The sequence below is a fragment of the Halichoeres trimaculatus genome, unplaced genomic scaffold (genome assembly GCF_033239565.1).
Source record: "Halichoeres trimaculatus isolate MK-OKI-2021-1 unplaced genomic scaffold, fHalTri1.1 fHalTri1_scaffold_21, whole genome shotgun sequence".
NCBI lineage: Eukaryota > Metazoa > Chordata > Actinopteri > Labriformes > Labridae > Halichoeres > Halichoeres trimaculatus.
In genome coordinates this window covers 6,780,102-6,793,598 of record NW_027437199.1, presented here as the reverse complement: position 1 = coordinate 6,793,598, position 13,497 = coordinate 6,780,102, and positions in this window count along the sequence as shown.

Genomic DNA, 13,497 nt, shown 5'->3' with positions numbered 1-13,497 from the left:
GTGTCATATCAAGCTTTGTGAACCAGACGGACACACAGCTCTCTAGACCACTTGTCATATTCGAACACTCAAGCCTGAGAACAAAGACAAATCAATTATTGCAACATGGGCAAACATCTTGGAGGAAAAAAATGACTTGCTATGAATTGACAGCCTCATGTACCATCCTCCAGTCTTCTCCCATCCCCCATCCTAACCAAACCCATCTTATTTCTGCTCATGTAAATTGATTTCAAAGTGAGGAACCACAGAAACTGATGTCCGCTCTTGGCTGACAGTGACGTTCTTGGAATATAAAAGACCCAATTTTTTCCTGTTGTCTTTGTCGAGCCAGCAAATAATCTTCATGCAGGCAGAAGACAATCTGTGATTCTTGCTGATAGTAAATTTGAAATGAATCGCTGGCAATACATTTTCATTTAGACTTTAAATTGCTTTTCATTTTAAAAGGCGGTACTGGCTCTCGGGGTAATTCCAGGTCTTTCCTGAAGGCACCGATCTTACATAGATTGGATCGTGTCTTCTCTGACGTAAAACATTTCAAGGATTGCAGGAGATTAAGTCTCTTGAAAACATAACTAGAAGATATAGTTTAAAGTTTAAGAAACTCATACCTTTAAAAATAACTGCTTAAGTCTGATGTGTGTGTGTTTGAGTGTGTTCTGGTAAATGAGTATAATGGGGACTATGTGCAAAAATGGAAATGGGGGACAATCTTTGATTGTTAACCATTTGTTATAATTTTATTTACACCTTCTTGTCTTAACATTTACTCCAGCGTTTGTTTTGTTTTCTTGTTTTTTTTTTTTCATACTACTAACAACTACTTGCTTAGTCGCTAGCTTGTTAGCTTTTCTGGGGAATATCATAACTCCTGTAATTGAGATTGTGCCAAAGATCCAACTTTAATTGGTCAAATACCAAAACGATTAGACCAAGCCTAAAATGCAAAACACAATTACTGTCTTAATAACATCACAGTTTTCTTTGTACTCCCTCTAGTGTTTGGTTGATCCAATTGCGCTGTTAGCTTGACTCAAAACTTTGAATTCAAAAAATAAATCGGCTAGAGCTGTGCATCAAATTGAAAATTGTAGCCTAGTCAAAATTTTATAAAGTTCCTCAAACCTAAAAATATAAAAACATGTAAATGAGCATCACTCTCCTGAAAAGGAAGTAAGTTTGTATTGGCAAGTCACGCTTGAGTTGAGCTCTGCTCCCACCTTCGTTTCTCAAAAAAACCTGCAGGAAGTTATGTAATATGTCTGATCTTTTTTTACTGGAAACAGCACTTCAAAAATATTAAAACCATTATTTAGAGTCAGTTACATACAGTACTATCTACTCATTAAGACTGGGAACAGAGCCTAATTGATTGCTAAGTGTCTCTACAGTAATTACCAGATGCAGTAATTAGCACGTGTCTACACGCATGCATGCACAGAGATGTATGCACACACACAATCTCTCTTTGTTTCTCATCTGTGATTTTTTCTTCCCCTCACAGTTGCTACCCTGGTGATCAACCAGCTCAAAATGGTGGTTAATGAAGTAGCAAATCCAAGTCATTAGCATAATTAATATGGACTCCTGATTGCCTTTTGGGTATCTCTCCCCCTCACTCTCTCTTTAATCTATTATTGACTCCTTGTCTTGTGCATTAGTTGAGCTTATGACTGATTTTCAACAAATCTATAACTTATTTCCCCAGTTTGAGTTCAGCGGCAATGTGACCTGAAGAGTAGCCAAGCATGAAATCAACAATTAAAACCAAGAAGTCCGAGAAATTATCAACGGCTGGACAAATTTAGATTGATCACTCCAATTTGGATTATTTTCGGATTGTGAACATTGTGTAGCTGTGGGGAAGAGAAGAGGGTTGATGCAGGGTGGTGTCTGTGTTGAAAGAATTGAAACAGGAGCTCATTTTTTTCCCCTTCAGCAGACCATTATTCATTTTGTGTGATATAACAGCTGGAAACAGTGTGCTGATTGCTGGAGTCACAATTAATAACACTCCCATTAATTACCTAGCTGTGTTAAAAAACCTGATTCTGATTGCTCAAAACCCTGAAACAACAGTAACAAATTGTGAATAGTGTGGCACCATTCATGCATGTTCATAGCACCTCGTCTTGTTGACAATGTGGCAAAAAAATGCAAATTGGAAGGATTTCTATTTTGTATACCCACCTACTCATTTTGTATTACCCCTTAATGTTTTAACTTTGTGTATTTTTAAGTATATAAGTCATGCTTTAATTGAAAAAATAAATAGTCAAATCATTACTTGGGCTTAAAGAGGGGGAATTGCGCTTTCCAATATCTTTTACATAGATACAAAGTTACAATGCTGGGGGTCCATACCAAACGTGCAATTTTCAAACTGCTACTTTTCATATGTAGAACAAGATTTTCCTGAGATTGGCAAAATGATGAAGTCATTACTTAAAGACAAACTGTTTCATGACATATTTAAGATGCAATGGAGGGGTGGGCTTCAAACACCAAGGTTTCTGTGTCTCAATGGAAAGGTGATATATTTGATTGAATTGTAACTCAACTAAGCTACTATAAGCCATCGGCATCAGCTCTTTACCGATTCTGCAATCCACATGAGTTTTTTATACAGCCTCTGCATGGATCCTACTGGCCCGTAAATGTGCACAAATTGGCTGTGGAGCTGCATGGCTATAGGAGCCTACAGTTTGTTGTTATATTTCATAGTGTAGCTTACAGGGGAAGTAGTGAGGAACATTTAAATAATGGATTAAGAGACAGAGGGAAAAAAAACAAACATCTGAATGCATTCACTGTGTATCTTACGGCATGGATTGTTGGGGGGTATTGCCTACTGTAGTGTGAATGAAGCACATTTCTGATTGGGCGTCTCAGCGGAGGTCAGTATGTTCTTATTCCTTTTGCTAAAACAGAATAAGTCAGCTGTCAGGTAATTAGCTGCAGTAAACAGACAGATTGAGCCTCAGGTTTTACAAGTGACCTCATTAAATTGAATCATTTAGTACCCAATGCAATTAATACCAGATGACTTTATACTCAATTGGAAACAGCATAAAACATGGATGTGGTCTTGGTTGCTCAAAGAGGTGTTCAAAGCTAACAAAAAGAAAGCAGATGCTATATTGGAATTTCTAATTCAAGAAACAAGCAAACATTAGCAATATCCCCTTTATGTCAGCTATCTCGAGCATTCCTGACTTTTTAAGTAACTTAACAGGATACATTGTTTTGTAATTTGCATGTTCAAAAAAAAACGTTATTCTTTTTGAAATCCTGTCTTCCAAGGCACAACTCTATAAAATGTCAAATTCTGGTATGCAAGTCAAAATTCTGAGTAAATGTCAAAACTCTAATTTTAAAGTCAAAAACTGACAAAGAACACCCAAGATGTCCCATTGGTGTCCATGTTTTAGCACCAATTTTGACATTTCGACAAATTATCTGTTATGCCAGAGGAGATGGGTTGGGCTGCATATGACTCATACTAAAAGAAACCTGGCTTCTAAGGGATCATTCTAAAAACTGTCGGAACGCTGGTATAAAAATAAAAAAAACCTGAAGAGATGTCAAATTTTGGAGAATATGTCAAAATTCTGTTTTTTTAAGTCACTATTGTAAAAAAGGTAAAACTCAGTTAAAGCTGCCAAAATGTATTAAAGAATCAGTAAACAAAACTAATTCATTCCTAAAAATATATTTTAAAAAAAATATCAGAAAACTGAATTTGTTCTCAAAATTTTAGGGAAAAATGGGAATCAAAATGAAGCAGAATTTAATTTTTTTTCTTTAAAATGATTTTTAATCTGAGATTTTCCCTGCCTTCTTCTCTGAATCCTGAGATTTTATCCTTTAATTTTGAATTTTTTTCCCCCTCAAATTAGGACTATATATATATATATTTTTTAATCTAAAGTCTAGACTTTTTCTAAAATATTTTGTATTTTTGCATTTTTATGCTACCGGCTTAACTTCCCAAAAAGTGTGTAAACTGGACCTTATTCTTGTCTATTTATCGAAGCAGACTACTCAAAAAAGTTGGCCACTACACAGTTTATAGGGTTACATAAATTAAATATTCACACCAAAAGCTGCTCATTTGTTGAGCATTTTTACATAGGGGCTAATTGAGATTCTTTAGTTTTTGGAGCCAGCCTCAAGTGGACAACTGAGGAACTGCAGTTTGTTGCACATCCTCATCCCCAACACGATGACCTCAAATAACCCTTTTTTAAAGAGATGCTTTGATGTATTTCTGTATATTGATTTGATTCTCAGACACATATTTATAAACACATGTATGGAATTTATATACATTTCTGAATAGGACTAATCACTTGTGCATTTGGCTTAAACCACCAGCTCCATCAGCTGCAGAGTAAGTTGTTCAGGCCTCTCCCTCCTCCCCTCCAGTCGTCTCTTTGTCTCTGTAGCTGAAGGGAGAATGATGGAGAGCACACTGAGCTGGAAATTTGAGTCATTATCAGTTCCTCCAAAGTCCATTGAGCAGCCACAGAAGGCAGCAGCACACATTTAAAAGCAGGCAGTTGTGCTCTGACATGCTCATAAACTCATGTATAAGCATAAATCTCTAACGGGCTATTTACTTATTAATCCTTCTTTGTTTATACTCGGAGCCAGTGTGCGATGAGCCCCATCCAAATCCCTCCAGATGCCTCAGTGCAAATGTTCTCCGCCGAACGGCCATTTGCGGAGAAATCGATGCAACCACAATGCTATTAGGAACATTTTAATTGGATGTTAAAGGGGATTCATTATTACTGTTATGACGGCTAAGCACAGCGAATGTAGCAAGGCTGCCAGCCATGTTGGTGTGTGCTTCTGAGCACTTAGAGACAGTCTGTGTAATTTGTCAGAGGACCAGGATACTGTGCTGCACTCAGTGGCTTTGAAATGTTTCTGTTGTTGGCATTAAGTTCTTTGGAGAGCTAGATCAAGACCCTAAAAAAGAAGTGCCAAAAGTTTGGATCCTATGAGGGGACTGTATGCCACATGGTCACTGTTAGTGACATCAACAGCTGGTTTCTGAAGAGCCATTGTGGAGCCAAATGAGAGCGGACGCCATGTTGAAAATGCTGTCCTTATCTAACTTCCAGCCAAACATGCAAAAAAAAGCTCAAGCAAGCCTGAGCCTCATATGGGTTCTAATTACTGACTGCATAGAAAAGTGGAATACGCGCCTCAATTTCCTGTCACTGTAAAAGAAACTAAGCCAAAATACAAGAAGCATATTTTACTCATGTTGTATTTTGGAACCAAGACATGAAGATGTGACCTGAAGGAAGACAAACTGGAAACCTGTAGGGTTAAAAAAAAATTGAGCCAGTGTGCCAAAGTTACAACCTGCAGTTCCCTAAGTGTCCACTGGAGGTTGTCTGTTTAAGTCCAGGTGGTCCCAATGACATTTATGTTTCAGCACCAATTTTGACAACAAATTCAAATACATCTGATTCATGACTCGTCTGTTGTAATGAAGGAGGTGGGTTGGGCTTTGTAGGACTCATACTACAGCCAACCACTAGAGGGAGCTCTAAATGCTGACTTCACTTTTAAGAACCTGTCGTACTGTCCATTTATGGTTCACCTTGATTTTTGGTGCCTTCCCCAAGTGGAGACTCAAGGAACTACAGCTTTTTGCACTCCTGCATTAGCCTAATTTTTCAATACCAAAGGTTAGATAGATTTTTAAACAATATATATGTTGAAGACATCCCTATATCTTCCTTTAAACTGATCGAAATGGTAGTTTCTTATTAGTTTTTTCTTTTTTAAAGATGAGGACATCACAGTTTACAAACTGGTTCATTAAATGCTAGAGAGGTAGGCCTTAAACACCAAAATCTGCCCATAGTTTTCCCCCCAATGAGTCACCAAAGGGCCAGCCAATCAGAGAGAAGGGGGTTTGTAGAGCAGGGAGCCTTAAAGAGACAGCAGCTCAAACGCAAGAATTCAGACAGAAGCTGAAATAAGCGTTTTCAAAAGCAGCAGAATGAGAAACTGAGATTTTCTTTTTTTTTTTTTTTAGTCTTAACTCATATAAAGCTATTATAAGGGCAGAATAATACCCCCTCTTTAAGTCTTTGCATCCCAAAGAAAAGGTTACAGGTTTGATCAAACAGTAACTCAGCTAAGCTGCCATATGTCATTAATGTCAAACCAGTTTGACATTAAATTTTATTCATTACAACGTTATCATTTGGCATTTTAAAACAGTCCCTATTAACAATGCAAAGCAATTTTTGTCTGTGTTTTGGTGTAATTTTTTGTGAATAAATCCTCTATAATTAACAATAAATGATTAAAATTCCAATAATAGAGTAAATTATTAATTAAAACTTTATCAATCTCCGGTCCATGTGAAACTCACCGCCCAGAACCTTTCTACCAGACAAAACAGATCCATAGTCACGCTCTAATTCCACATTCAGCTCATGCCCTGCAGTAATAAAGAATGTGCAGGTAATCATCATTCCAACCACTGTGCTCCCGTCTCCAATCCTGTAATCAATTCATCAGTATAAGGGTAATCTGTTTCATGTTGCCGGTTAATATTCCAATCAATAGGTTGATGAAAAGTGCAATTAGATGCTTTGTTTGCTAATTTGATTTTGTAGAGGGGAAAGGTTTTTTCCTTAATAGTTTATCACAGTATGGTATGGATTGAGGTTTTTTGTTTACTCACTCACACATCAAGCTAGAGACGCTGTTCGTCTTTGTGTTTTCATGAGCTGTGTCTCGTGCTTTTGAATGTGTTTTTCCAAGTCTTTCAAACTTTCTTAACTTGCCTTATCATGTCCTTTCACAAAGACTCACTGAGGACTCCTTTCTACCATTTCTCTCAGTCAAAATGAGGACAGCACACCCTCTGAGTGCTCTGATGGAGTGTGGAGCTCCGTGGCCTGTGGTGCAGTGAAATCCGAGAAAGATCTTTGTTTTTCCTATTGATTCATTCATTTTCTCAAGGCGCTGTTTGTCTGTCTCTGGCAGAGTGATAGAGGGAACTGAGTGACTAATAGTACAGGTAGCACTTGAGGCGAAGACAAAGTCCATTACGACGGGTCTGATGTCTTCACTTGTGTCGTTCTCGCTGAATAATGCCGGCCTCTACCGAGCTGCCATGTGTTATCATCGTATCTCTTCTTGGCGTTTGATGACAGTCTGTCCCTGTCCTCTCGTATGTCTTCACAGATCCAAGTTAGGTCTGGCTACAAGGGACACACTCCATATTGCTCCCTTACCCTCCTTTATGTTATCCATTGTGTTTAATTAACACACAGACACACACACCGCCCCACTTTAATGGCACTTTCTAAAGTTTGTGGTCTTGCCGTGAGGAAAAGAAAGAAAGAACTGCTGTTGAACGGAGTTGCTTTTAGCAGCTGAGAGAGAAAGAGCACTCAAAGACGTGAACAACGTGACAGGGAGAACTTTCAGGAGCTTAATCATCAAGGACCATTGTGGCCTCAGTGGCAGAGTGCTGCCTCATTAAGACCCACACAGTAAGCACATTAATGTCCTTCAGACGCTGATACACTCCTTAATACAGTCGTTCAGCTGCAGACTCTTTAATAACCAACCCTAACAAGCACAATAAGAAAGTCTGCTTTGGATTATTTTGGAAAATCAACATTTGGACACCACAAAGGAGAGTTATCGTCCCAGAACTCTCTCAGCCAAGAAGCTGAAAGTAAATAGTAAGATTAGTTCTCACTAACAGTTTGTGTGTGTTGGATTATTCCATTTATTTCATGCAGACAAATGAAGGAGTGAATTCACCTGGCACTTCCAGACAGCGCTGTACGTCACCGCATTGATCAAGTCATTAAACGGTCAGTGGAGTGTTGTTTGTCATGGTTATCCTGTGAATAAAGAACACCATTTTTACCGTGCACCGAGCAGAGGTGTCACTGATTCGCTCCAGCCACGAGCTGCTTGGAGAGATGACCCAGAGTGAGGAAGGAGAAGTGTAGCTATGCCGCTGGGTTAATGGACACCATGAAGAATTTTGTTGAATTGCTCAACGATTGATGCTCTTTCAACTCATCATAAAGAAAAATCCATACTGTATGACATGTGTAATTGCAGCTGGGATTGGCTTTGGAGTGGCTCTGTTGGCAAGGAATGGTTTTCCTGACTCCATACATACAAATGGACCATTAAGGGAATGATGCTAACTACAAATACAGGCCCTAACAACATGGGGGGCCAGGTTTGATTTCCCCAGGATGACTGACTATAAGGTCAAGCTCAGTCTTTGAGAAATGATGATGATGGCCATAACATATAAGAGATTCCTGGCTACGATTGGGGTGGAGTTTAATTGGGGTGTCTGTTGGATTGTCCACCCATGTACAAGATGGCATTCCCCGGAAAAATCACTGTAAACATGTACGACGACGAAATGTGTTTCAGATGTACTGAACCCTTCTAGTTACTGGTATTAGAGATAGACCAGGGTCATCATGCACGTTCAGTCATTAGTAATGAATCAGACCATCTGTACTAATAGTGAAAAAAAAAAGAGCAAAGATTAGGGGTATACATGAGCCGAGTAACCACCCCAAAAGAGCATTAAATTTAAGACAAAATGTCAAAGAAGAAATATGCAAAGAGATCAGATATTTGAGGATTAATTAAATCCATCTAAAAACTATGACGATGTTGAGATCAATCAGCCAATCAGACTGTATTTATAAAGCACTTTTAATTCACAATAGTGGCAACACAAGGTGCCTGACAAAACAAAAGAAAAAAAATAAAACAAACAAAAAATAATAATAGTAATCATTGGTGACCAGATAAACCCACCAACCTTCTTCCCTAGTGCACAAGGTGAACATAATTTAATTAAAATCCCTGCAGATGACATTGATGAGGAAACACTGAAGGTAAAGTAAAATGTTAAACTCTCTATAAGAAAATAAAACTACCAAATTAAAAGAAACAAATGTGATAAGAAAATATAAAAAGACCAAAGCAGTAAAAGAGAAAACAATGTAAAACTGAAACTTTAAGATACAGAATTAAAAAGCTTAAAGTAGCAGTGCAGTAACAAAGAAGATAAACAACTAAGTTATGACACATAAAAAGAAAATTATATTAAACCAAAGGTTAAGATTATACGCCTTTAAGAAGAAGAAGATCCAAACTTATCTAGATAAATAGATAAAAGTAAAACTCAGTTAAAAGCTAGATTTAAAAGGTAAGTTTTAAATTTGTTTAAAAAAATAAAAGTGAACTTATAGAAACACAGCAAATTTAGATTCAGGAGATGAGCTATCTTTATCGCTGTTTTCGCACGTGTGCAATTCAAATTTGTTGGATCGTGGTTCTCCTGGAAGTTCCCCAGATGTGAGACGTTATGCACCTGCCTTGCTTTCATGATCTAATTAGATAATCATCCAACTTTTTGGCAGTAATGTAAACCTTTCCTTGAAAGGTCCCTCGTTCATGGGGGAAGTTCTTGCAGTTGAAAAGCACCTCCAGAGGCTACACCTGCCTCTACATACAAACTTGAGAAATGAGCTATTTGAGGCCAAAGGTGTGTTAACTCTCTAATCACTCCACAATATTCTTTTCAGCCTTATCTATCACCAAGTTCAATTTCAACTCCCAAACCACATTCAAACTTTGTACTGAGGTGTTGAACTTTTGCACAACTGTTGCAATATTCAGCGAGTAATTCATGTGGCTAACACTACAGCTAAATGGGCTGTTTCATCACAGTACGCTATAGCTAATGGTCCCATTTGTGTAAAGCCTGGACGAGCATTCAGGCCCGTCAGGTAACAACTTAATTCTTGACTAACTTTGGAGAAGTCATGTCCCACTGTGAAAATACTTCCTGTTTTTGAATCATATTGTTGTAGTGCCTGGGACGATCCCAGAGCGTATGTTTGGTTTTAGAAAAGTGAATGGCAGCACAATCACAGACTTTGCATGGCAGATGGAGGCATTTTGTAGTTAAACATTCCTTTTTTTTCATTCAATTTAAGAAAGAAAAGCAAAAGGTAAAGCATTTCTTAGTTCTTGAAGCTGTAGAAACCTTAGTCTCACCTAACGTACTTGGATGCATCATCCAGTACATCATCTTTCAACTTCTTACAAAGTACACCTTTGCAACTTCCAGCAATGACCATTAGACTTCTTGAAACAGACTCCTCTTTTGCTGAACGTAGTGCGGTTTCGGGCTGAAATCAGGAAGATTCATCGATATATAGGCTCCAGAGACCTCTCCTTGAAGCTGTCAGACAGATCGTGGCCAATTATAGGGCCTTTTTCAAATTATCTCTGAGTCCTAAACATCCCCTTGCTCTGTCAGGGCTGGCACTAGCTGCAGTGGCTAATGGCTGCTGGCAGCCGGGGCACTAGTTGAACCCGTCAGCGAAAGCCTCTCAGGGGGGCTGATTATGCTTGTTTGCATCCGTCTTCTTAAGCTTTTGCTCGCGCATGGAATTAGAGGGGAACCACAATGCAGACATACTGTATCATGGGTAGCGCAGCGGGCGAACAAATAGTGGGTTGAAATTATGACATGAAGCTCAACTGGTGGAGGGAAGAAGTTCAAAGCAAGGAGAAGTATTTACTCTCTGTGGCTGCATTTCTTCCACAAAGTGCCAGAGATGTAAACACCTCTTCACTTTATCACTCCTGTTACTCAGAGATGAGCTCTTCTGCAATCAGTCCCAATCTGCTGGAAAGAATGGAAAATGTGCACTCCATTAACCTTTTCAAAACCTTCTACTGTACATTTTAGGGACATCAATTCTGCATCCTCGCTCAGTCTTGAACAGTTACGGATGTTTGGGAACAATCGAAGAATAACTACAGTGTGACGCTGATAGAACAAGGTTTTCTTCAGGGTAGAAGAAACATGTTTTACTTGGCAGCTGAACACATCTGCTGTGTTTCCAGTCATGTAGTTTTGGGCTGTAAGATGAAAGTAGCTTGTTTTCCTTTAGTTCAAAGTCAGTATGTAAGCTCATGTTTGTTCCGTGTAAAAAAAAAAAAAGAAGACATTTCTAATCTCGTTCGTTTATCGTACTGTTGTTAAAATCACTTTAGAGTGTTATTAGTGATGGGCTGGTGGGTTACAAAACTGCTAATTACTTTTTAATGGATAATATGCAAATCAGACATGGATTTCTGAAAGCTAATCTGTTTACATCTCTACACATGTTCTGCAGCTACAGCTATGTGCATATATGTGTACTCTGTCAGCAATATTGTTCAGGCAAGGCTGGAAACGTTGGGTGTTATTAATTGACTTTCTCTGGGAATAACTGGTGAACTACTTTGCAGCTAGAGCTCAAGGCAGAAAAATGGCCTTGAAGTTAGTGTTACGTTGGATGGAATTGTTGGAAAAACACAAAAGTGGCACATAAAGTAACATATTGGTGATATTAGGACGTGATAATGTTGTGTTTGTAGTGTTTTGGTGGGATTGTTATTACTTAAGTCGATGCTTTTTGTTATTTGAGGGCTTTTTCTGAGTCCAAATCTGAGCTGACTGTATAAGACTTAAGCTAATTGCACTAATTGTTTTTTTAAGTGAAGTTAAAGGGTGTTAAACACAAATCAAAAAAGATGCTTCGTATAAAAATGCAGTTATTTGGATTTTAAATGAAGCCACACATTGATTCAATTTTACAAATTTTTGATCTTTAGAAAAAAATAAATCTTATTGGACAAAATTTGTAGTCCTATGTCAATTAAATGAGTCCTTATAATTTTAAAGAGCAGTCATAATTCATTGTAATATTACACTTTAGTTTCCCCGAGCTATGGACACTTTATGGCTAAATTCCACCAGATCCATGCCTGGTCTGTCTCCACTTCATTGTGTTCCCTGCTCCGTCTCAGCTCCGGCAATCCAGTAACCTTCGCAGCAGATATCCGAGACTTTTTTTTTGCATAATACTGAAGCAAAATTCTTCAAACAGCACAAGCCAGACTTAGCAGGATAGGAAGTCAGTCACAAAAACATCACTGAAACAACCTTTTAGACCAAAACTTTCTGTGTTGACGCCTGATCTTGTTTCACTTTACTACATTACAACCAAGACCAGTGAAGGCAACATGGATGAGTAGGAGCTCTTCAATGGGTGGGAAAATTGCAGGAAATCAAATTCACAGTCAAGCAGAGACAAGCCAAACACGGAACTGGTGGAAGTCCGGTGTTCCCAACCAGAGAACACCGGACATCGCACATCTGGTTGCTTTTGGAGCTTGGACAATAGGTACTCTAACTACCATTGCCTCTACTGCAGCTCCGACAACTGGAAGCTACTCGAAAAGCTACGCTAGCTACCTCTTTGAGGAGTTATCTGTTACTTTCTGAATGGATGACCTCATTTTATAAAGAGAAGCAATAGAAATCAGGAAGTGGGCCCAGAGGACAGTAAGGGCTCTACCTGCTGTCTAGGATTGTACCTTGGGAATGTGCTCTTCCTGCCACTTCAGGTCGGGCACCCAAACATCTTTAAATCAGCAGACTGACAGCGTCACAACAGCAGTTTTGATTTTGCAGTCAGAAACGACTATGTCATGGTCTGTTACTTTTTCTATATTTGCGCTGAATGAACTTTCTGTTCCTCATATGTTTCAGCCGATAACAGTGTCTTCAAACCCACAGCGCTGTTTTTGGCTTTTGGTTGACCTTTGCTGAAAGAGGAACTGAAAACCATAGACTGGCATGTTCTGCAGCACAAAGGGACTTTTGTTTCATCAGATTTTTGTTAGATAGTTGTTCAAATCTTAATTTCAGATTTCACTCAGCTATAATTTTCACAAAGATTTAAAAAAAAAAACAAAGCTACATTAGTAGAGCTACACAAAATGTTAAACTTCAGCGTCACACCATATGAACCTCTTTGGACTCTCCTGTACATCCACACACCCAACCCACCTCCACGTGTCTCCAACCTCATTTTTTGATATAGTGTATTCACCAAAACCAGGACACCATTATGTCGTCACTTTGACTCTTTTTTGAAGCCTACAAAGGCAATCAAAGATAATCAAGTTTAAGTTGCTCCCATTATTTCTTTTGTGAGAAGCACGGTTGGATAAAAGTCCAAATTTTGAACAAATGCTGATTTATTTGAATACACACAAGGGTTGCTTAGATTAAGGGCACGTCATGCGTTGGTCAAATGGGATGATGATGGTTTTCTGAATTGCCTTGGCTTGTCATTCATTTGAGGAAGACCAACCCCAGATTGGTTTTAAATAAAGTAAGCCAATGACGAATTTGCAAAATGGGTTTGTAACAAAGAGAGCTGACACATTTTAGTCTTCAATTGCCCTTGTTTTTTTTTTTTTTTCCAGGCCAAACTCATGAAAGCTAGCCACACTTGAACCTTGAACTGGTTACAGCCAAAGCTTCACAATGGTTCCATCAAAGACTGAATCTTGTTGACATTTCCAGTAAGACTTATTTTACAACCTGGAATTTAC